Raw genomic sequence first — 24,621 nt, forward strand, 5'->3', positions numbered from 1 at the left:
GCCCCGGGTGTGTGCCCCGGGTGTGTGCCCCGGGTGTGTGCCCCGGGTGTGTGCTCCGGCACACGCACCCGCCCGGCCCCCTCCCCATTGGAATTACTGATACCCCGATCTGGAACCCCCTCCAGCCTCGCAGACGCAACTTTGTATCTCACTTTATTTCACAGAAAGTGGTCGGGGATTCGTATCAAGAGCCCCCCCGCAACACGCCGGTGTTGGTGCGTGTCACCTTTGGGGCTGAGTGGCCTTTGAAGTCCGTCAGAGGGTCACTGCCGTAGGGCCTGTTCCATGTGTTCACTCTATTGCCTGAAAATATTTTTTTTTCTTCTCGAGTGCGGGCATTTCTTCTGGAGCAAATGCATGAGTTTCTGCATGAGGATTGGGAAAGGGTGGTTCTTAACCTGTGAACTGTTGGGGTTTATTAATCTACCTTCTGTGACTGTGTTGTCCCTGCCAGTCATATAGAGGAGTTGGGATTTGGAGAGTTCGATTTTGCTGACCTCTGGAATTGGTTCTGCTCCAGTGTCCTTTACAGGGCTTCATGTTAGCTGGAACTCAAAAGTGGAAAAAAAGTGATTTATAAAAGTTTTTTTTTCATTGAAGAGTGTGCTGTACCAATTCTGTTGTGGATGACCAGACGGGGACTTGATAAAGGGATTAGAAATCCTGTACTGCTGTAGCTCTCTGTAATCTTCGTCGGCGTAAAACTTTAGGTACTCATGGAGATATGCGATGCAGTAGAAATATGTAAAGCATGTAGCTTCAGAGCTGAGTTTAGACAGTTGGTCTGAGATCCATGGATGTCTTGTGTACTGGGAGTTTTGGCTAATGTAATCTAATCAGTTTTAAAGGGCCAAGCTACATTATTTCAGTTTGTGATGACTCTCCTCAGTCCCTTGCCGGGTGTGTTTTTCATGTTTTGCACGCCCTTGCCGAGCTATTGTGGAAAAGGGCAAACCAAGTTCCACATAGTTCCTGAAAGTTAAGGTACTAGTGATTCATTTATTACAGTGTTAGAGGAGGTGTATTTTTATACATAGATACCTTAGTAGTGGGAACAGATTGACATTAACCTCATAACATCTGTGCCTGTGGATAGAAGCTGCTGTCTGCACTAGGGGAGCATCCACTCGGCGCTTGCTATGCTTTGGGGACACTTCCATGGTGACAATATCTTGTTTGGGCACTTTAAGTTGGGTTTGTTTGCTTTTTTTTTTTTCCCCCAAGCCTGATAGCAGGGTAAGAGTGCATTAGGCGAGGTGAGGATCACCTGGGCATGTGTTTTCCCTTGGCATGAGTTCAAGTGCGTACTTGTCTTCCGCGTTCATGGGTTGAGCCTGTACGTCGCCTGTCTGTCCTTCCAGTGCTGCCCGGTGCTGGGCAGACAGGCTGGCCTGGGGCTGTTGCTAGAAGGGCACGGATGTTGAGTTCTGCCAGGCAGACAGGTTTTGTAGGTAGCCTGAATGATGAGTCTCCCGCAGGTAGTGTGGATGAGCCGTGTTTCTTGACGGCGTTCCAGCCTTCATCTCGTGCCTGGCTCTGGCGGCCGCAGGATGGCCGGCATAGCCCGAGAGGTGAGGACACAACGTGTTCGAAGTAACAGAGTCCAGCCAGGGACGGCAGCCAGAGAGAAAGGCAGGAGCTCGATGTTCATGATTTACAGCTTTGCTGCATCAAAGGAGGAACACATAGTTAAGAAGTCAAAGCTTCTCATAGGAATAGAGTTCTGCCAGGTACTGTCCGATGATGGATGTTTTTAAAACATAGTCTGTGTAGGGAAGCTTTGAGACTCAGGCATATGTAGAACTTGCTACTAATCTCTCAGCAGGATATACTCGTGAGTAAGCCATGTTCTGGTCTAGGGTACACTCCTGTGCTAAGAGGAGGATTAACTACTGTTAAAAGAATCTGGTTATTCCATCCAAAGCATGAATTAAGACAGTGGTCAATAAATTAGACTAGAAGAAAAAAAACCTTGGTAGGTTTATTGGTGGTGTGCACAGGCTCATGTGTTATAAAGGCAGTGGGTGCTTTCATTTAATTTTCTGCTGGCATAATAAGTTTTAATAAATAGCTGCTTAACAAAAAAATCATTAGTAGAAGCTGCTGGGCCTGCTGTACCTATCTCTTTTCCACATCCTTTCCGGGACACCAGTGTATCAGTTTTCACTGCCTGGTATTTGGTGGCCATCCACTCGCCAATAAAACTGACCTTGAAGCGGCTTGGAAGCTTTTCTGCTTATTACTGTAGCTGTTTATCTCTGCAATCTACTTGAGTGCTATTAAATGTTGTTTCTATAGGGGTTCCCCACACAGGCAATAAATAGCCTGAAGTCAGCTAAACCACACAGCTGATTAGTATGGAGGAACTGTTTGGTTTTGGCTTTGCTCTACTGGTGGAAGGTAGTGGTAAGAAATAAAAAACTTGAGCAAAAGGCTAGATAGTCCAGGAGGCCATAAAGGCACGATGTGCCCTCTCTGAGTGGTTGTGGGCCCATGTTTTACCGGTCTCCTGGACGGGGCGTTGGCAGTTGGTGTGGTTTCCAGCTGGAGGATAACTCCTATTTGTAGGCACATGAGAGGCTGGATGTGGAAAGCTGGGGTGGAAAGCACCTTGCAGTCTGCAGCTTGTGATTACTGGGTGCTGCTTGGTGCCAAGTGCTCATGTGCTTGCTTGCATCGATCACCTGTAGGACAGATAAAGGTAATGAATGACGTTGTGAGGCAGCTGATATCTCTGGGTGTAGACAGAATTCTGCTTTGCTGCTGTGGGGTTTACCATGGGGGATATAATCCAGTTGGAAGCCTGATTCAGGGCTGTCATGTACCACCTGGACATTCACGGCCAGGAAGCACTGCACTTTTTCTAAACCAAAACTTGTTGTTAGGGTGTTAGATATAATGTGGTTTTTATGAATAGCTTAGTCATGCTTCACTTTTTTTCTCCTCTAAAACAGCTGTCAACAGTCTCACTGTGGGGAGGGAATTGGCCACTCCTTGTACTTACTGAATAGTCAAACACTTCAGCCTGGCTTTGCACTTCTTAGTGACTTTTGGAAACAAAGCCGTGGATGTGGCACAATGGCTTCTTTTTATTTATTTATTTATTATGCCTGCCTTTCTCCCTTGCAAATGACCTTTGTGTAGATCTAGAAGGCAAAGCACATCACTGGGAGTTAGCTGGTTAGTTACTTCAGTTAGTGATAAGAAAATATGATGGCAGTGCTCCAGGAAAAGCAGCTATGCTGGGAACTTGTTGCAGCAGTCAAGCTATACAGATCTTTTTCAGAACAATATATTCCTATATACTTACGGTACTTTGTCACGGAAACAGGGTGACTCCTCTCTTTACGTCTACATGATAAATCTGCTGCGACGCCACAGATCTTGTAAACAGTTTATTGCCCTTCCAGAGATGGCTGGTGGAGATGTGCAGTAGGTGAAACTTTCTCAGTGTCATTCTAAACTTGAACTGTAATTTTGTCCTCTCATCTCCTTTATGCATTGGTGTAGGTGTAAGCAGCCTCTTCTAGTTCCCCAACTGGACCATGCTGGGGTTTGTGGGTCTGTTCAGCAAAACAGGCTGAGAAATGGATCCCAGTTAAGAATACATGAATTTTTTTTCTATACAACTCATAGCTTGTATCAGTTCAGAAAAAAGATCATTCTTCCCCTGCATCAGTTCCCTGACTCGTGTTCCATAAGCAGCTGCTGTAGCAAAGGCTCAAGGAGCTCAAGCACTTCCAAGGCTTCCACCAGGAGACACTTACAGCCTTGGAAGTGCTTTTTCGATTGCAAAGTCATTTGACTGTGGTGCCCATCCCTGTTTTATAGCATGTGAAGATGACATGGGAGATAGATGTGTTCTTAAGATAAACCAGTGAGTTAAAAGTCAAAATGTTTTCTCTTTAAGTTCCCTAAGACTGCAATTATTTCTATCGAGAGTGAAGACACTTCTCTGCAAAGTAAGTTCTGCCATTCTTGTAATTTTTTTTTTTTTTTTAATTTGCTTTATAACCAGTTTAGGTAGACTGCTACATTGCTGAGGAACAAGGGAAGAAAGTGTATTCACAAATATTTTTAAGTAGTCAACAGTCCTTAAAAAGTATGCAGTGTGATATCTTCCAAAATGTAAGCTTTAATCCTGTTGTATCTGTAATGTATCAAATGTTGTGACATGGTCAAGCAGTCTAACAAGGCTATCTTTTTATATATGTATATATATATATATAAATTAAAAAACCCCAAACCTAAAAATCATGTGCCAAAGAGTTTATTGGGTGACTTTTGTTATGGGTGAGAAAAAGCTTAATTCTTTGCTGGCATAGCAATGTAGTTCTCACAGTCCAAATGCTGAACTATAACAAAGGCACACTGGGACCTTCCCAAATAATTGCACATGAGACTGGAGAAGGCGTGAGGACAAAATACCCCTCAGACTACTCTCAGCACCTTGTACAGCACTTGTGTTGAGGACTTGAAATACAGTATATTCCAAGCATGGTTTTGGTGTGAAGTTGGGTTTGGTGCCACTGGGCAGCCTCCTGTGGGGTCCTGCAAGGACTGCTGGTGGTGTGGGCCTTGTGGGCTTCCGCGGTTCATGGAGGACCTTGATTCTGGCCTTGGCTGCAGCATCCAGAATGGTACTTTTTCAGGGGTGAACTTGTAATTCTGTAGCAGTGGTTCATTTGACAGAGTTAATTTCCTGGACTACTAGTATTTTTCTTGACTGTCCTCTCCATAAAGACTGGGAATTCACTTTTATATTTCTTCAAAGTGATCCAATCTCTTCAGTCAAAAATTTTTATTTTTTTTGGTGATTCCATAAGTTGTTAATAATAAATAATATTCCCATTTGGCTGCTCTTGTCTTTCCAAAATGGGTGGTAATTTTTTAATTAGTCATTGTGGCAACTGAACTGTCACAGTTTTCTTGCAGGTTTGATCCTTGCATGAGGTCACCTTTGATTTCCTTGAAAATTATGAGCAAGTGACTGATTGCTCGTTGGATCCTGTGTAGTTGCTCTTCCGGGATACTGTTTAAAATTTATGAGCACAGGTAGTTGCAAGTGATCCATTGCATCTTGTTTCAGGCACTTCTGAAATTTTCTGATAGACTATGCAAAATGTTTAGCATTTGCCAGAGTAGCTTCTGATTACTTCTAGTCTCTGTTGGTGTATTTTCTTGGCTATGTTGAGGTGACTGATCTACGTTTCACAGAAGTCACTACCCTTTAGTCTTGTTGCTGAACCGTTTGTAACTTAATGTTACACTTGCAAAATACATGGTGAGACATGTCCCCAAATTGTTTTTTAATGTGAGATGTTATTTGCAGTGTGACAGCACCACTGAGATTAGCCTGATCCAGTGTAAAAGGAAGGATTTAAGGATTTTCTTCTGTAGCAGCTACTTTAGGTTTTCTTTCTGAGTGCAAGGAAAAAGAAAATAAGTGCTGAATTACTTATTTAATTATGAGGCTGAATTTTGGTGAGACGTTTTCTCTGTGAGCATGATTTAAGGTGATCGTCTTAAAGCAGAAGGATGTAAGTCACTTGATGATGATGTTCAGAACTGTGTTAAAAATGCCCAATATGTCATGTTTGAGTCCTCTGTGCTTTTTATCACCCGTGAATAATGAATTGGAGCAGTAAGTTACATTAAAATCTGTGACATACTTTGTAGCTTCAGTCTAAACCGTATGGGAGGTTTCTGGCAAAGTTACTTGGGAAAGTAAATCTTTTCCTGACGTGCCTCTGCCCTCAGTGGTGTAACTGTTCTGTAAGTCTGAGTGCTGCAGTTAATAAAACCATTACAAACAAGGATTTTGGCACGGAGCAGTTGTTCTAAACCCGAGTGTCTTCAGACTCAAACTACTGACTCACCCATTCTTTTTCCATGGATTAACACACCTGGCATGTGTCACACATGGATACTGGCCGACCTGTTGTGCTCTTGTAGGTGTCCCTGTTTTCTGCTTAGGGAAAACCGAAGTGGGAATGTGAATCTGCAGGGCAACCTCCTGCAGTTAAAACCCTCCTAGTGGAAACTGATACTGGGAATGGATTTGTCCAAAGACTCCTTTTGCCATGTCCCTGATGCTGCTCTGTCCCTGCCATGTATTAGGGGAGCACAGAGCAGCTGTCTGTGTGAAATCTCTCCTTTCAGGGCAGCCGTACAAAAAGCTCTGCTGGGTCCTGCTGTGGGCTCTCCAGCCTCGTTTCCTGCCCCATGGTGTTGATTGTGCATCCTTGAGGAGGTATGAGAGCAAGGCAAGTGGTCCACACGAGTGACTGTGAGCATGGTAGGGTTCAATACCAGGATGTGTGGCACATTTGGGTTCCCAGCATGTGTGGCTATCAACATCCAGCCAAATCTTGGAATTTGCTGTCAATAGGAAAAGAGGAAAAATAGGGGATGCTGAGGTGTGAGACTGCTGTAGGGAATGAGTCTTGCTTGCTTTATGCACTGATTTCCCTCCTGAGTTTCCTCTGGGATGCTGAAGCCTTTGGTCCTGTAATAGCAGTGGGACAATGAGTGCTCAGATGGAGGAAGCAGGTGTTAAAGGAAGGGGGGAAGTGATTTATTTTTTGGGGGGGAAGGGGAGACAGGATGGCCAGATTTGACCCTTATACAGAATTATTTCTCTTGCCTCATGATTTTGTGCACAGGATGCTTCCTGATTGCTGGACCCACAAGTAAGATGGCAGCAAAACTGGGACTTATCCTTTTTTTGAGTTGATATAACTTAGTGAACCAGCTGAGGAGCGAGGCTTACGTGATGTACCTCTGACGTTACGTGATGGGTTTTGTTGTTTTGTTCCCTGTTACCATAAATCTTTCAGCACTGCAGAAAGGCTGCGGTGCTGACGGCACTGGACATCTTCAAGTCTGCACTTTGTACTTGGGAGAGCTGTTTTTTTAATTGTTTTAAAACCAAACTGGAGATGAACGAGTTTATGTGTGACCTAGATTAAAACAGTTTCTGTAGTCTGATCTTAAGGTCTTTGAGTTGGTGCAGAGGGTGATTCTGGAGATAAAAGTAAAACACACCGGCTCATGTGCTGTGTAGCAGATGTGTTTGCATCTGTAGCTGAAAGACTTCCCATCCAGGGAGTAATGACAACACTCCATTTTAGTGGGGTTTCCAGCCTGTGCAGGAGCTTCTCTTAAACATGGGAGTCAGTTTTTCCATCACTGAGTGTTTTGCAGCCACTCCACCCATTTTTATGATGAGTGATCATCGTCTAAGAGCACAGTGGAACACAAGAGATGGTGAGCAAACCTTTTGTTGCATTAAATGTAAATGTTTATAGTTTCTCTTCTCCTAGCAGCTACAGAGAAGGTAGGTTGTCTCAACTGGGTAGAGAAATAAAAGACTAAACCCCTTTTATGTGTGCTGTCGTAAAAGACAGTCTTTTGTAATAAACATTCATTTCACAAGGTCTAGGTGTCTCTTTACATTTTTGTTTGATTCAAGCTGAAACATTGTTGCACATGTTTGTTAACTGCAGGTTTTTCTATATTAAATAATGCAGATGCCAACAGGAAAACAAATATACACGTTTGTCCTCAGGCCCACTGTGACAGGATACTGAGGGTTATGTTGGTACCCACCATGTTGTTGTGTTTGTGTGCTGGTGGCTGCTGCTGTCTTGGTCACAGGAGCATGAATCTGCTTGTGCAGTGGGGGCTTGGGAGTCTCCAAAGTCTGGAGCTGCTTTTCCACCCTGACCAGAGCTACTAAATAATTTTGGAAGAGTGTTTTGGTTATGTAGCCTGAAGAAGGGTGTGTGTAGCACGGAGGATAAGATTTGAGTACTTAGCTAGTTTAAAAGTGATTTTAACTGGCTTAAAAGTATGTTCCAGAGTGGGTGCCTTCGTTGTTTCTCTCTAACATGCTGGCAGGGAGTGAGGTGGTGGGAGCAGATTTCTTGAGTTCCATGGTTAAAACAGGGCTTTGATCCCTGTTTTCATGAGTAGTATATTATGCTAGAAAAAGAATAGGTCATTGCTTGAAGAGCTTACAAGTTAAAACTGTGGATAATAAATATACTTGCATGGCTATTAAGAGGATTAATTGTTTGTGAAGTGCATCAAAAGTGGTGGGAAAATTAAAGAAGTACTTAAATGGTAACTGGCTGTATGTCACATAGGTCTTGGAAATTTGCTTCTCCCTCCTTCCAGTCAGTTTACAAGCTGTGTTTGTTGATTGGTATGAAATTTACCTGTCAGTCTCATGTTTTTCTGTGTTTTGGGAATTTTAGCAAGGTACTACTTCTTCAGATATGCCATCTGAAGAGAAAACATTTTACCACCTTAAAGGTAAATTATAAAAGTGACATGTTTCCTTCTGCAGCTGGAATTGGCTCTATTTAAACCACGGGGTTTAGTGCTTAGGCCTCCCTGGTTTTTCCTTTATCAGATTAGCTGGGATTTTGGCAGGACTTTGTACTGCTTTTTCTTAGCCAATCCACTTGCATGTGAGTGTTCAGTAACTTTCTTGCTTTATAATCTCAAAGTTCAGAAGTCATCGGGTTGTTTGAGACTAATAAGAGATCCTATCCCAGCAACAGCTTATGGAGGGTGGAGAAAAGGAAAACACTTGACTAAGTAGAGAGCAAGTTTTGAAATGAAAATTCAAAACTACTTGAAGAGGATGGAGGACCTGTGGCAAAGAAAGTGCTTGAAATTGTGTATGTCTTCCTGAAACTGCAGAACACGAGTATGCTTTTTTTACCCTTTCTTTACTGGATTGTTTGCAGGACCCATCCTCTCTGTGATATCTGTTAATACATGTTATGTATGTATATATATATGCATATATGATAGATGGCAGATAAATAGCAAAGAGTTACTTTACAGTTGCATTATATGAAGATTGAGCATTTGAAATACCTAAAATGGATAAAACTTATCAAGTGGGTGTAAACTGATAAAGTTTTTTGTACTCTGCTTGGAAGAGTCTTCATTTTTTTTTCCCCACTCTCCAGGGACTAATTTGTAAAATCTTTGCCAATTTTGACAATAAACCTAGTGTGATCAGTGCTTCTGATAAAAATTAGGAAAGGATAATAATACCTGTGTGCATTTATGCCTTGGACTTGTGATATTTCAGCGCCAAGAGAAACTTAGGCCGTTTTGGAGGAAATGTACTTTAAGCCTTGTTAAATTTTTTCTTTGGATAAGTCCATCACTTGCTGTTTGCAGTGAAGGAAATAAATTGTTTTCTTTGTAGGAATTTTTTTGACTCTTAGGTAAGTCTGGATCTGAGCCACCTGATACCGTGAGGGTGAAGAAGGAGAGTTGGTTTAGCATTAGATGGAAGCTGGGATGAGGAGCAGGAGCTGTTGTGGTGTGGTTGTGTTAACGTGGCTGGAATGCTCAGCAGAGCGATGTTTGAAACTTCTGCACAAGAGATGTACGACTCTGTCCAGCTGGGACCTTGCTGCTTCTGGCTGGTCCTCAATAAAAAATGCCCATGATGGGGAGGAGAGAAAGAGCTGTTGGGATGCTGCTAGATGAAAGCCTAGCAGCCATGGGGAATTTAGGAATACGCCCGAGCTGGGGAATGCAGTGCCGAGCTCTGGGAGTGTGCCTTCCAGCCAGGGAGAGTTGCAGGGTGGTGATGGCATGGACCACCCTGCATGTTGGGAACTAATTGTCACCTCTGCTTCTTGCTCAGCCTCAGTGTTGGTGAGCAGTGCCTCATTCAACAGCAGCCTTTTGGATGTGCCCTGGGGACTAAGCAGTGTCCTGCTTGTACCTTCTCCGTGACTAGCAAACTTGAATTCACTGCTTAGTGATGCTCAACTCCTAGTGATGTGTCAGGTTCTGGGTGTAGCTGCCTTGGTCAATGTCCTTGTCCTGGACAAGGATCAGAACAGACATTGCTTTCTGTTTGCCTCTTTAAATTACACATGTCAACTCCCTTATGTCTTTTACTCAGAAAATAAATCTTGTCTGATACATTCAACCCAGAAAAGTGCTTATATATCCAGCAGCCAGGAAATTGAATGAGTCCTGATCTATTCTTAATTTCTTGTGTTTTCTGTGGTTTTATTGTTTGTGTTACCAGCCCTAATATTTACATACTTTTGAATGAGCTTTTCTTTTTTTGGAATATACTGCTTTGTTTGTATGCCTTGCAGAACAGGTTCTTCCATTTTTTTCCCTAATAACCAAACAACTTACTTTCTCAAAGGAGTAGGAGAAAAAAAAAGGAAGATTATAGGAAACACCAAAGGGGTTATCTAAGAATAGAATTTTTTTTTTGCTGATGATATGCTAAGACTCATTCGAAACTTGCATCTACCCTTCCAAATGTCCTTGGGCTCTTTTAGAGCTTTTTAAAACTTCTTGCATGTAAAATTAAGTGCCTGTGGGTGCTTGATCTGAATAGCAGATGCATTTACAGTTGACATATTAAATGCAAAGGTGATTCTATGAAAAATGCTTGTAAGAACAAAGCTGTAGTTCCCACTGAAACCCCAAGACATAAGAGGACAAAGTGGTGGAGTCTGCTATGTTAATGTTTAAAAGTAATGCTGGTGAGTGTTGTCCATTTGTATCTCTGGAATCTGATGTAGTCTTTTTTTTCTGCAAAGTAAGGAAGATTTCACAGTTACATTCCCTATCTTTGTTCTGGATGTGGAGGAGTAATGGAGCTGATGTTCTTCCAGTGGTCTGTCCCTTGGTACATCAGCTGGCTGCCTTTTCCAAGGATATTTGCTTTCCTTTAATAATCCTCTAGGAACTAACTTGAAATTGCAAATTTTTTTTAAAAATAAAGTGTTCCTCAAAGAATTTATGATCAGTCTTCATTTGTGGGTATTACTGTTCTGTGTTGAATTTCCAACTACTCTTCAAATATATATTTCTTTCAAAAGGTAAGACAGAACTTCAGGACGTTTTCCTTTCAAATCTGTTCTGCCTGCCATGAAATAAAACCTATTTGCACGTTGATGAATAGTGGCTGGGAAGCCTGTCTGGTTCTGCAACAGGATCCATAAATAGCATTAGTGTCTGGTTTACTTTGGGAAGGAAGGTGTCCCGTTGTGGCAGTGGCAGGAGGGGAGCCTTGCACTCACTCCCAGTAAAGTTGCCCTGTCTGGGCAACGTTCACCAGCACAAAACTTTGAGAAACACGATACAGTGTGTGTGCTGAGATACAGAACCCCTTTGAAAGCTCAAGCAAGTACTGACATTAATAGAAATGGATAATACTGGGCTTTTTATTTTCTCTCTACCTCTGCTGTGGGCTCAGAGAGAACTTTGAGGGTCATAATGCTGGTGTGAAAAAATGCTTTCCCCATCACCCTTCCTATCTCTTGCTGCAGGGAGCACCTTGGACATGCAGAACAGGTTGTTGCATGTGGTCCATGTATAACACTCCAGTGTGTTTGGGTGGATGGGACCAAGCTTGGAGTAGCTGTTCTAGTTGCCAGACTGGATCTGGCAGCTAATTCTCAAACCTATTGGGTCTCAGGATTGAGGTTTGGATGATTGCCTCTGAAATGTACCCTTCCAACCATTTGTAAGGATATTTTCATGTTTGATCTTTGGAGTGTTTGGATTGTGGAACAGTTGCTAAAGGAGAAACTGTCTTCTGTGCTAGATTAAGAATCAGTTTATTCTGGAAAATGGAAAGAAAAAGTCCAGGTGGTTCAGGGATGGCACAGTTAACCATCTCTGGTACCCCAGAAGCAATTGTGTGCAAAAGGGGAATAGCAGGTAATTAACTGGAAACAGATGAGGCTTGGGGTGCTGGTATCCTGGTTGGATGACAGTGGGCAAAATGGAACCACACTAAGTTTCAGAACTGAAATAAAAAAAAAAAAAAAGTTTAATTTTTGCCCCCTTAACGAAGGCGATGGTAGAACGCTCCCTCGCAGCGTGGTATTTTCCTTTTCTAAACTGCTCGTGGCATGGTTATTGCTGGATGTTGTGAAATGTAAATAACGCCAAGGTAGTGAACTCGGCATTCCCAGCTCCTCGGCAGTGTTTGTGAATGGAAACATCTGTCTGAGTCCTCCCTGGTTCTCTTCCCTCGCACAGCTGCCTGCTTTGAGCACGGCTCAGTGGGGGGCCATACATGCTGCAAAGTCCTGGAAACCCTCTCCTTAATTTTTCAGTGTGGACACCACACAAAATGGAGGAAAATCTAGAGGGTAAAATGTGTGATTAAATTTTTTTACATTTGTGAGGATTGTAGTGCAAGTTGTTAAGATATCTGGTGTTCTGGTGCCAGGCTGTGACACGGGACAGACCTGATCTCGTGCTCTTGGCACAGTTTGACTCTTTCTCCTGGTCTTTCTTGGATTCACTCTCTTGGATTTCACTCTCAAATCACAACCCTTCACTTGGCAAATGCATAACTATTCCCTGTCTCTCCTATTCAGATTATACAAACAGGCTCTGACAGGGTATAAGTTTCACTGGGAAGGACGTTTGGTTTGTGGGGCAGGAGATGGGTGATAAGAGTTAAACTGTTTTTTACATGAAATTGCCTCTTAAAGAGGAGTGGGAGCAAGGGGGACAACATGAAACTGCACCAGCAAGTGCAGAGGGAGATTAGGAAACCACCCTGGTAATTCACTTGGTGCTTTTTCTGAGCTTGGGTGAGAGGTCTCAGTAGCTTTTTACTAACAGGGCATTTTAAAAAAACCCAAACAATGAAAACCCAAACAAAACCCCAAAACTAAGCAACCGTGCAAATAATGCAGGAAGTACATAATGAATGTTTCGTGATTGGGAAGAGATAGTAACTGGGGCTTCAGAGCTTGAGATCACCTACAGGATGTAAATACTGTGTGGGTAGGTGTTGTGTGCCAGCTTTAGTGACAGTTTTAACTCTAAAGCAGACTTTGTAAACTTTAGATGGTGCTTTAAAGTTGTTTTCATTTAAACTGGAGAAATTGTTATGAATTTTGTCTTGATGGTGGAACTTGAAATTGAGATGTTGGCTTTACAAGGTGTTTTCATTTTTCTGCTTGCAATTTTCATCATAAATTGGGAAAAATGCACAGGAGAAGGAATGGGATGGTCTTACTTCTTTTTAAAGGTAGAAATATCAACTTTTTTTCTCTCTTCTCCCACACCTTGTGTGTATGGTAAAAAAGGAATGTCAGTTTTTAAACAGATTAAATATCTTTCTAGCACATAGCATCGGTTTGAAGTGAGACTGCATGGCCAGGCTTCAGTGGGTTAGGGATATATTAGGTGAATTAATACAACCATCTGTGATGCATTTATGAAAATTCTTTTGCATGTTTTTAAAACTTTCAGTGTTTTTTTTCCCTTTGCTGTCAATATATAAAAAATTATTTCTCCAAGGGAAACCTAAACTGTGCTAGCCAGGGAATAATTCTGCATGCAATATATCCTGTTCTGGAAAAAGTGGGTTATTCTTAACATAAATTACATACTCAGAATTAAGTAAGATTAAAATTGCAGTGAAGACAGGCTAATAAGGGTTTTACTCTGCAGAGGAATTTGACTTAAAGGCTGCATGGGAGCCTGAAGTTGAATTCAAGCTACCAATTCAGCTGAAGTGTAAAATGCCTCCCAGTCTCAACTGGAGTAAGCTAATGCAGAGTTTTAACTGAATTACATTTCCCCCTCTCCTTTTCATTGGACAGATTTATGAAGAATTATTCTGATATTTTTATTTTCCCCTCTGAGTTGTTCCAAAAGCTAATACAAAGCATCAGTGCACAATGGAGGGGTAGATAGCAGAACGCTTCTGCAATCTCTAGTGTCTCTTCAGGATTTCCAGCTCTGTAAATAATTGCTCAAGGCAAAGGTACACTAATATTATTTGATGAACAGGAAGTCTACAAATAGCTGTGGTATTTTGCCGTAATTACATTTGCAGTGGTGCAGGTGTTGAGCCTTACCCATAGCCAGGAAAACCAGTGCTTCAGATAGATAGATAGATTTGTAAGACCGTGTGGATAAGGAGCTGGAGTGTAGGTTTGAAGGAAAGTACATCAACAAAGTTGGATTTAAATGTTTAAAAAATAAAAAAAAGTTTCAGGAGGTGTGTTGCTGATGGCACTGCTGCAGTGGCTTGGCTTCGTAACAGCCAAACAAAACCATCTGAACTCTCATTTCTTCAGAAATGACAAGATACTCTTTTTATTTTTTTTTTTTATTTTTTTTTTTGGTATGGATTATGGTGGTCTTAGATTGATGTGCTCCTGGTTCTACTCAGGAAAGGCTCCCACTGCTGTCCCAGGGCTCAGTGGTATTTGTGGATGTGGTAGTTTTACCTCATGCTTCTTACCCCCAAACCTTTCCTTAGCCCATGTGAAGCAAAAATCCTTTTCTTGTTTGTGTTGGTGACCTGAGCAGCTTAGTGTGAATCTTGAGCAGCTGGTTAGGTGACACCCTACGTCTTCTCCAGACCGTGACAGCGTGTTAAAACACTTCATTAATACTTCACTTGAGCATTCTCCATGAGATGGCTAAAGGAAATGAAATACTAACACTAAAATTATGCTGTCAGAAATGCCTGAAACCAACTATCTTGGGAGACTGACTCACCCTGCCCTTCCTCTGGGAGCATGGCTGGATGCAGTGGGAGGGTATCCTGCTTTTTTGTCACAACTTCATGACCTTGTATCCCCAGCCCATGGGTTATTTGGGAACAGACCGATGCAGGAGAGAAGATGATATGCAAATAGGAATGTTTCTGTGGGTGATACTCATAGTTGACATGGTCTTGGAGTAGTTATTTTGAGAGGAAATCTTGGCTCGTGTTCGTTGAGCTGAACTGCTGAGAGCAGCCTGTGATGTGGAAATAAAATGGATGGGGAGAAAAGAAGCAGGTGGTAGAGAAGTGGAGCACCACTCATATTATCCCTCCTAAGCCCCCTGTTTTCCCTCCCTCTAGAGATGGCTGATATTTCAAGTGGGCCCCGAGGTTTGGAAAAAAGATCTGGTATGTGTGTGAGGAGCAAGTATGCAGAAAATTGCTGTGCTGTATGTAAACTTAGCATGGGAGTTTATTACTGAGATGTATGGTGATGTCTTCAGTTGAGTTTGGCTCTGAAGCTTTGGGAGACGTAGCAAAATACTTGTGTGCCAGCCTACACAGGCTGGTATAAAAATGAGTAAATACTTGTGAAGGATTGTCTTCATCTTGCTTAGTGCTGTTCTTGAGCACTTCTCTAAACCTTAGATGTTCTTGAAGAAATTGCTCTTCCTTAGCATAAAAAGGCAATACTTAAGAAATTTAGACAGAAGTGGTACTGCCTCTCCAGAAAGGAGTATTAATACAAATATTTGGAGTGTCCAGTTAATCTGGTGGGATTGTGACCAAGGCATGATACTGTGCCTGTGTGCATTTACACTGTAATTATGAATGGTTTGTTCTGTGAGACAGTGTGATGGCTTCAGTACTGGCTTTTTGTTATAAATACAATGTCTTCTGGGCTGTTGTTTAAAGACTCCTTTGGAAGCCTGATTTAATAGTGGAGCTGAGTGAATAATTCAAAACCTTTTTATCAAGTCCTTGTTTAAATTCTTAAATGAGCTCACCATAACCTTTTTATGTACCCCTCCTGCATGTGTCATACAAATATTAGAATAATTGAATTTTACTAGTGCAAATGTTTCTGTGAAGCAAATTTTTAGAGCTTGATGTATGGCTGTTTATGTAAAGGGGAATGTAAAATCTCACACACCAGTGTCTATGCCAGAAACTTGTTCTGGCTTAGGGGGACGGGACCCTCTGCTTTGTTGGAGCAATCCTAATTGAGCTGGTTTGTCAGATTGACTCATTTTGCAGTTTAAAAACTGAACACATGTATTTAAAGGAATTTCAGAGATATCTCTCTTTCAGGCCATTCTACAAACAGTAGCAGTACTTAGTTTAAAATATTTGCCTTTTTTTTTTTTTTTCAGATAAGTACTATTTCTAACTCTTTTTCCTTTTCTCCCCCCTTTACATGAGATGAAACAGCACATTCAAAATGCATCTGCTTAGCATCACTGGGTAGCTTAACACAGGGATACAGACCAGAGAAAATCTATAGTCACCTTCCAAGTTTGGTCATCTCTTGGCTTGAAGTCCAGGCTAGAGGAGGGTGTCCCAGATAGGTAATTTGGGTGGATTTAGTATGGCTGCTCACATGTATTAATGTTTGCAGACTTGCTTGTAAAAGCTCATTAGTGTTAAGTCACTTTTGAGTACTGATGGTCTTTGAAAGGCAAATAATAGCCTTAAAACCAGGATATCTGGAGAACTGGTATTCATTCTGCTTCTGAAGAAAAGTGGAAGACTTGAAAATTGAAAGCCAGCTTGAGAAGCAGGGGTTGAGGATTAGGTAAGCAGCTGAGTGATGTTGTATTCTCAGTGGAGAGTTGTTGTTTAATTGATTACAAGAATTTAGTCGAGGCTGTTTATTCTGTTTGCACACAAACCTTCTCCTGTACATGCTCTGGCAGCCCTCTAACCTTCCTGGCACCGCCGAGCCTGTGCTGCAGCTTCCCTTGAAGAGGAGATGGAGAACTCATACTCTTTCAATGCATCACGAGTTTGCAAAGCCTGATTTGCCTGTACAGGATTTGCTCTCTGAATTTTGGATTTCTTTGCTGATTTTTCTGAACTCTGATGAAACCACCTTTAACCGTCTAAATGTCGTTGCCATAGAACTGCCCAGGAACGTGCTGAACTGCAGCCACTGGTAATGCCTCATGGCCCTCACAATGTATGCAGAAATCTGGAATTGCAGGCTTGTGTGGCAGGGCAGATTCTTGCAGTGACAAAGAAACTACTATTGAAATATTCTGTTGCCTTTAGTTGCAGCTATCCCAAGTCTAGCAGTACAGATGCATCTGTGTATCCATAGCCAGGCCTGTGAGAAACATAACATGGTCTTTGGAAGTAGGAACTTTTGGTTTCTGGGGTTATAAAGAAAACCCCGAATCCTAAACCCCAGCATGATCCCAACAACCAACCTTGTATTTGCAGAAGACGGGCAGTGAAATGTAAGAGTCAGGTAAACCTGTTCTTTTTTTGGCCTTCCTGAAACTGTCAGATGTGTAAAGTCGTGTTTTAACTGAACAAAGTTAGTTGCATCCAGCTCTATCACAGTGGGCATGGGCCTCTTGTTTGGTTTTCTTGTAGTCTGTCAGCTTGAGTGGGAAGACTGTTCAGACTTAGTGTGACTTCGTCACATCATCTGTTGCAACTGGTGCAGCTGGGTCTTAATCAAGCTGAAAAGGGACATCTAGTCCATGCCTCTTCATTTCTTTGTAATGCAGTGAATATGAGCTGTAATTTGCCAGTGTGGGTTCCTCAGACTTGAAAACAAATGAGAAGTTTTGGGTGGACTTTTGTGGCTTGTTTTTAATTAAATATTGGTGCAACAAGAGTTGTTTTGTGACAAGAAAGACCCAACAATCTTCCCAAACATGCGGAACAAGCAGGCTATGTCTTGTCATCCCATTACGACATTCCCACTGTAGGAAACACCCTCTGTGCTTTGATAAGCTTATCCTTATTCATAGTGGGAAGCTGTAAATTAACACGTACAATTGCTTTTGTGCATGAGGTTTATAACAGTACATTGTCTCTTCAGGTTTGTGTTGCAAAGCCTGTCTGAAGATAGGTGAGCAGTATTACCTGTATTTACTGTGGGGGAATCTGACACTTGGCAACATTTTCTGAGATACCCACTAAATCTGAGTGTTTGCAGAGTTTGCTGTAGTTTATGATTGAAATTGGTGATTGCAACAGGCAAGATTCCCACTGCAGCACAAAGTGGGGAGAGCAGATGCCAGCTGAGCTTTGCCTTGAGTGATGTGTCTGAAGAGATACAGGCTGGTGGCAGAATAGAAAGTCACTGTTGTCTCCTGATTCCCTAATTCTTTGATCACTGAGAAGAAATTATATGACCACTGAGCAAACTGGTCAGTACAGTTTATGCTGAAGTTTTGTATGGTGTATATTTATTATAATAACCTAAAGGTGAAATTGAATCAAAATAAGCTCTGGATTTTGTTGTAGCTTCTTGCTTTTTGGTTGCATATGGATATTCTGCAAAGCAAGAGGTAATTGATCAGCCTTGTCCCTATTTACTTAAGTACCTTTAATACTTCACCTATGGACCATCTTTGCTGAATCTTCATACTATGTTAGATTTGTTTATACCCTCTTTCTGCTCAGTAGAGATTTACACTCCGTCTTTGTCTGATTCGAAATGGTGCATGTTCAAAAATGCATCACTTGGCATTGAAGTCTTTCTCATTCATATAACAGTGCGCTGAAAAACAGTTTATTATTTTTGCTTATATTGATCTCATCTGGTGTTGTCAGAGGGGAAAACAGTTAATGACTTGATGTGTGTTCGAACTGGATGGAGTAATGATGAGGTATAGCTGAGTTATTTTCTTTCTTTTAAAGCTGCATTTGATTTTCTGCTGTGGATATTTTGATTCTTGTTTATTTTTCTCCTTCGTTTGGAGAAGAATAGTCTGGGAGAGGGGAAGGAAGAGGCAGGGTTTACCCCTGTAACCACCATTGTTAGCCCTAACTTTTGGTAGAGCTTTGCTGCTTTGGCTTGACCTTTTTAAACTTGAGAAATGTGTTTTTGTTTGCATTTCCATCTTGTTGCATTTAAAAACTATTCTAATTATACCAGACTGTTTGAACATTAATGGGGGAATGTTTTTCAGAGTCTTGATAGAATTTCCAGGCAGCTTTTCATCCACCAAGTACTATACTGGGCTCTCTTGTGGGGTTTTGCTTGGTTTGCCTTAAGAATCTGCAGAGCAACTGTTCAAAATTGCTGACACATGTTAAATAATTTGGAAATCACCATCCTTCTCCATTGATGTTTGAGAGTGCTCATGTTGGCAATAAGAACAGGATCTGACCCTGAAAATAATTTGTGAATAGTCTTAGTCTTGAGACCAATTACAGGCAGTGTCTTCCCTCTGATTCTGGCTAGTTTATCCTTACAGTCTTAGGTATTCTATTTTTTAAAAAAAATTATTTACTCAATCTCTTTAAAAATATCCTCTTCTGCTTTTTCCATGTATTTTTGAATTATTCAACCACATGTGTGTATTTGGTGATGCCAACTTAAGAGTAAAATGTAGTTGAGTATCAGGAGAGTTAATGCTACTTCTAACAGTAATGGTAGTGGTATAATGCTTATTAATGAAAAATCCATCATCTTCCACCTCCGTCCTCCACCTCCCTCCTCCAAACCTCTACTCTTCAACTTTGGAGCAGCTGTAATCAGCCTGTACAACTTCCCTTCCTCCTCTCATGAATAAATCCAACTACCTTATCTTCTCTATCAGAAAGTCTTCCTTGGCTTTAACAGCCTCTGGAGGAGCATATAAAAGAGGCTTTCACTGGCTAACAGGAAGCAAAATGAATGGAGGAACTTTTGATAATGCCCCTCTGTTTGAGGGGGGATCAGCCCAACTAAATTGTACCAGATTAGTGAATGATAGTGCTTCAGCCAGGGCCAGAATTATAAGTTTTTAATCTTGGAACAAGCAATGATTTCTTCCTCCTAAACAGTGGTCAACTCCCTCTTTGATTTGGAGCCTTGCAGTCATCCATATTCAGTTAGTTTGGATATGTGGTTTCTGGTTTCTTTTCTTTTTTTTTTTTTTTTTTTTTTCAGTCTGCATTCATGAGTCTCAACAAGCCTTGAGGGCTTTTTTTGGTAGCAGTGATTTTTGGTAAGACCTGTCATGGCCACATGCCATTTTTACCAGCAATTCACACTGTGCCTTTTATTTTTATGCGATAATGAAGTCTCGTATATCACAGCTTTCTTAATATTGTTCTGCCTTTTGCTGCCTCAGAGTCTTTTGCAATTAGCCCTGGGGTGATTTGGGTATTTTTTTAATAAGCAACATTTTTGGTTCTGGCCACCTTCAGCCTTACTCTGTTTGTGTGTTTGTGTGTGTGTATTTGACTCCTCACTTCTCACCCCACAGTTTGGTCCAAATTTTCTGATAATCCAGCTCGGTGGGAGGGAGAAATGACTGAAAATCTAAATGGGGCAGCTTAGCTAATTGCCTTAGGCCTGACTCGTCTGCTGGATAACACTAGTTTTATTGCAGTCCAACGTGATTGACATTTGGGGAATTGCACTGGTATAATGCTGGCAGCAGCAGTGAAAAATCTACCCTATTGTTTCTGATACATTTGCTGCCTGAGGAGCACCTTTTTGTTACAAATAACTATCTGAAATGCAACTAATGGAGTGAATGTACTTCTTTTTCTTTAAGTCACTGACTTTTCAAGTTCCTGAGGAAAAAAGTGAGAGCATTATCCTACTTACTAAAACTTTGCCTTTTTCTGTGGTTTTTTTCAGGTTTTTTTTCTTGGATTTTATTACTGGAAAACTCTCTAATGACAACATTGCTTAGGTAAGTGGAGCAAGGGTTTTTTCTGTGTCTTTTTTCTTTTTTTAAGAATCACTTCCCCTATCTTAACTTCTCTGTGTGTTGTGTTGTAACGTTGAGCTGCCAGCCAGCTGTGCTGCGTGTGCTGTGGTTAAGGCTAGAAAGATGTAGTAAACAAAAGTAGGGGTAGTGCCTCTAGTATGACATAAGGATCTCATTTATTCATTTAATCAAATGAAGTGGACGTGGTGCAGAATAATGAAATACAGCTTTCATCTGCATATTACTCCATAGTCTCACCAATTTATAAAAAAATTTTTCAGGAGATGCTCTGCTTTTTTTTTTTTTCCACTAGAAAGTAAACTTGCTGGTATCACTTAATGCCATTTTATTATGGAATGGAACCTTAATACTTCCAGATTTTTAGATACAGTTGCTCTTCCTCCATCCCTCTCTCTTCCCTGTTTCCCTCAACAGTTCTAGGCAGGAGTTTCTGACATGGAGAGATCATAAAAAGCTTCAGAGTTTTATATTTTTTTAGTCCAAAAGATGGAAGATCCCAAACAAATTTAACACTCTACTTTCGTCTCTATACCCCATCTATACCACTAAAATGCTAAATTCAAGTTGATCAGTGATTAACAGGGTTTCTGGGTGTTGATTGCAAGCACATGGTCTTTGCTTCTTCTAAATACCTTCTCAAACCCAGTTTCTGTGCTGTTCAATAGCACAGGGACATTCTCCTGAGTGTAAAACCAGTGCCACAGTGCCTTCAGTGATGGGTGGAAGAATTAAGTGTGCTGCTATACCAAAATGGACTTTATGTTCCTTTCTCTGTGATGGAGAGAAGATTTGCTTGACCTCTGATGCAAGACAAAAAGTTAATCCCCAGATACGCAGCTAATTTGATGTATTAGTTGGAATTGCTTGTGATTCTGGATGAGGCCAAACGGTGACTGCAGTATTCACACAGGAATATAGTATCCTAAAATCTGTGCTGACAAAGATAAAAGTGCTGCTGCTCTTTGTGAAGTGTCTGTGAAAGGGTTTTCTTTTTTCCTCTCTGCTTTCTGCTGCTGGGTCTGTAGCATCCTCGTTCCCTTTTCGTCTCCTTACAGTGGATAGTCAGTGTGGAACCTACTGGCCTCTGTACCTTGAGATGATGGACCTCAGTGAAATAAAATTGATTCAGTCTTAAAGCAGAAGTCTTCTCCAATCTGCTTATCCCCAGTGTTTGTCCCTCAGGAGAGGTCTTTAGCCTGAAAATCTCATTTTAGCCAAACAGAAAACTCCAGAGAGGCTTTTGGTTTCCCTTGAGGTTTACATTTAGGTAGCTTATCTGAATTTAACTCTCTGCCATTCCTTTGCTGAGGTACTGAACTCAGGCTATGTGGTGTGGCATGGCTTTTGTATTTTCCAGAAAGACACAGGAAGTGGCTGGTGGCCTCCAAGCTGTGGGTGCTCCAACAGAGGTGGACCTTGTAGTTCTGACAGATGGTCTGCCTGGTGGTTTGCTAAACTGCAAGCTGGAGTGGGCTGTAAGACAAAGCTGGATGTGCTGGCAGCCTTTGCATTTTACTAAATCAGAAAAGAGGCCTTAGCAGAGCCATGTTTAGTACGTGTCTGAGGGAGATTGTTGCCTGTGATCCATCACTGTGTTGCCCATGAGACGCTCTTGCCCGTCGCAGTGCACTTGTGGTTCCCCCATGTCTCCCTCAACTGCTTGAGGAGTGACTAATTTGCAGCCTAAGGCTGTATTTATTGATGCCACTGCCTGTCTAGAGGGTGGAGAGGACTCTGCAAACCAGGGAAGTATTTAGGCAGCAGTTTTAAATCCTTTTAACTTTGTATATTAGACACATCTATGAATATATGCAGACTGAGCTAATAAATAACCAGGGAATGGTAGTTAAGAGGAAAGGACATAATTAATTCTGTCATGTACTCTGCTTTAAAGTTGGGTCCAGAGCAGTAATGTGTTAGGTTGGGAAGGTAAACACTGTCATTATTCAACAACAAAACATGTACAAGGCTGACACTGTTTTCCTCCTTTTGATATAATAATTTTTTGCAATGGTTTGAATATCTTCGGTGGTCTGTGTTTGGAAGCCTGTTGAAGCCGTACCCTTTCTGAAGGGTCAGTACTCCTTTATTTGAATTGAGTTTTGTATTAATGCTGCTTTGCTGACACAGAAAGTGTGCTGTTCCAGAAGGCTCTTACTGTTTGCTGTGGTTGGGGTGCTTGGCTGTAATTCCTGCAATATAGTTTGGAGGGAGGTATTTTTGTTTCATCAGGTGATCCCTTTTCAACTCTCCACACTGCAGTGTTAACCCAGGTCAAATGTCTGTGTTAAAAAAAAAAAAAATCCTGTTTGTGGGGATGCTGTTAAAAAGCCAATATGAGTCTGTTAACTTGTTTATCTTTTTTTTTTTTTTTCCCCTCCCTCTACACCAGAGTGCAGAGAAAAGGTTTGACTACAGCAAATGCAACTTTACGTGGTCCTCAAGGTTAACATGTTTATTTTTTTTTAGTGGGGAAAGGAATATGGGGGAATCCTTGCTTTGCCTCTTAAAACATTTAAGGCTGGTGTGGGAGTGATGGTCTCTTAGCTAAAAGGAATAACTGTCATTAGTTGTCATGGTAAAAAGTTACCTAAAGCAAAGTAGTTAACTTTTCAGCTTGCGTGATAACTGATCATAGGAAAATAAACTAAAGTGATTGTAGTTTCAAGCTCTCCCCTTGTTATTTCTCACAACATAGCCTTTCCCCATTCCTTCACACTTCTCATTTTAGCAAATTTCTTGATGTGTAGTTAAACACACTGCAAAAAAACAAGCAAAGAGTTCATACACCTATTCTTGTCTTAACCGTGTTCCACACAACCCAGCCTAAATATCAGAAGATCACTTGAGTTTGCATAAGTGAAGATACATGTCTCTGAAAAGGCTTGGTGTTGTGCAACCTCTCGGTACCTCTTCCTGTGGAGTTTTCTTACAAGTTTTGCAGTTCTGGCTCTTCCAGCAGAAGTCTTGGTCAAAAAACACTCATGGAGCCACCAGTGGAATAGCTGATGCAGCTCAGCAGCCACCTCCTAAAATAAATGGTGGAAGGTTGCCTGTTTCTCTTAGCAATATTTTCTTTGGAAGACAAGCATCTCCTCAACATGTCCTTGGCTCTCTGTGTCTTCCTAGCAAACTATAGCACTGAATACTCCTCCTTCCACTGGTCACAGCTCAATTTAAATGTTCTTGATTAAAACTATTTCTGTGTTCCTTCAGGGTTTATTGCTTCTGATTGCAGATAGCTTGCAAAACTCCCAGGAGTTCAGAGCAGAAGGGAGTCTTTCCTTTGTAGGGATCCAAAAGAAGTTGCATGTTGTCAACTTGCACAAGATCTTTCTTCAAAGTATGAAAAGTTTTTTTTTAGGGGGAGGGATCTGTTAGAAAATTATTAGCCCTTGGTGGGTGGCATGAGCAGCATTGGCTGGAGGGGCTATTGTTCTGTGGTTCATGTGCTGTTTATTTTGCAGCCAGTGATCTTTTTGTATTGCTGAGGCAGATGGAGGGATTCCCAGTTCCACAAGCATAACCCTGGGAGAGATTAGTTGGTTTTAGGTTTCACCACTTGGATGATGAGGTTAGCCTGAGACAGAGATGCATCCCTGTGTGTGGAAATGGTCTTGGCCCAGATCTTGTCTGGCGATGTAAAGCCTGAGAAAGGACCAAGAGGTCAGCTTCAGCTTTTTAAAGAATGTGATGTATGTTCATCTTGTGGCATGCATGGACTGTGCTTTTTTGTTTCAAAAAGGGTAAAAAATTTAGTTACAAGCTCATGTGTTTTTTTTAAAATGCTCTAATTAGAGCTACAATTAGCTCTAAAGTAGAACCTACCTTACAGCTACATAAATATTTATATCTGTGATACTGAAACACTAATGATAAAGAATCCCAAGGGTTTTTTTTCGTAGCCACAAAGCAAAGAACACTTCTCTCAGTCTCTGCCTCTTAGCAGCTTTCCTCCACTTTACCTGATTCCCTCCTACCAAGCTAAGCAACACCTTAAATCTGAACACACCAGGGCTTCATTTTTTTTTTCTTGTATCAGTAGCAGTCTTAAGTAATTACTCTGCAGTTCTAATACTTCTTACAGAAGTGAGCTCCTCTGCTTGTGTCAGTTAGAGGTCTGGCATTTTGATGGTGTGTAGCAAACTGACGCTCTGAAACAAGCTAAAATGAACAGAAGCTTGT

General features: G+C 41.4%; 1 protein-coding gene across 1 annotated transcript in view; it reads left to right on the top strand.

The window, feature by feature from the left end:
• Window positions 1–24,621, top strand: part of LOC113947703 (A-kinase anchor protein 13-like) — a 133,900-nt gene that overhangs the window by 643 nt on the left and 108,636 nt on the right. The window contains exon 2 of the mRNA XM_027644547.1: window positions 20,343–20,397. The gene's annotated coding sequence lies outside the window, so the exon portion shown is untranslated. The remainder of the gene's footprint in view (window positions 1–20,342; window positions 20,398–24,621) is intronic.

This window comes from Corapipo altera, unplaced genomic scaffold, assembly GCF_003945725.1.
Source record: "Corapipo altera isolate COAL_440 unplaced genomic scaffold, ASM394572v1 50, whole genome shotgun sequence".
Taxonomy (NCBI): domain Eukaryota; kingdom Metazoa; phylum Chordata; class Aves; order Passeriformes; family Pipridae; genus Corapipo; species Corapipo altera.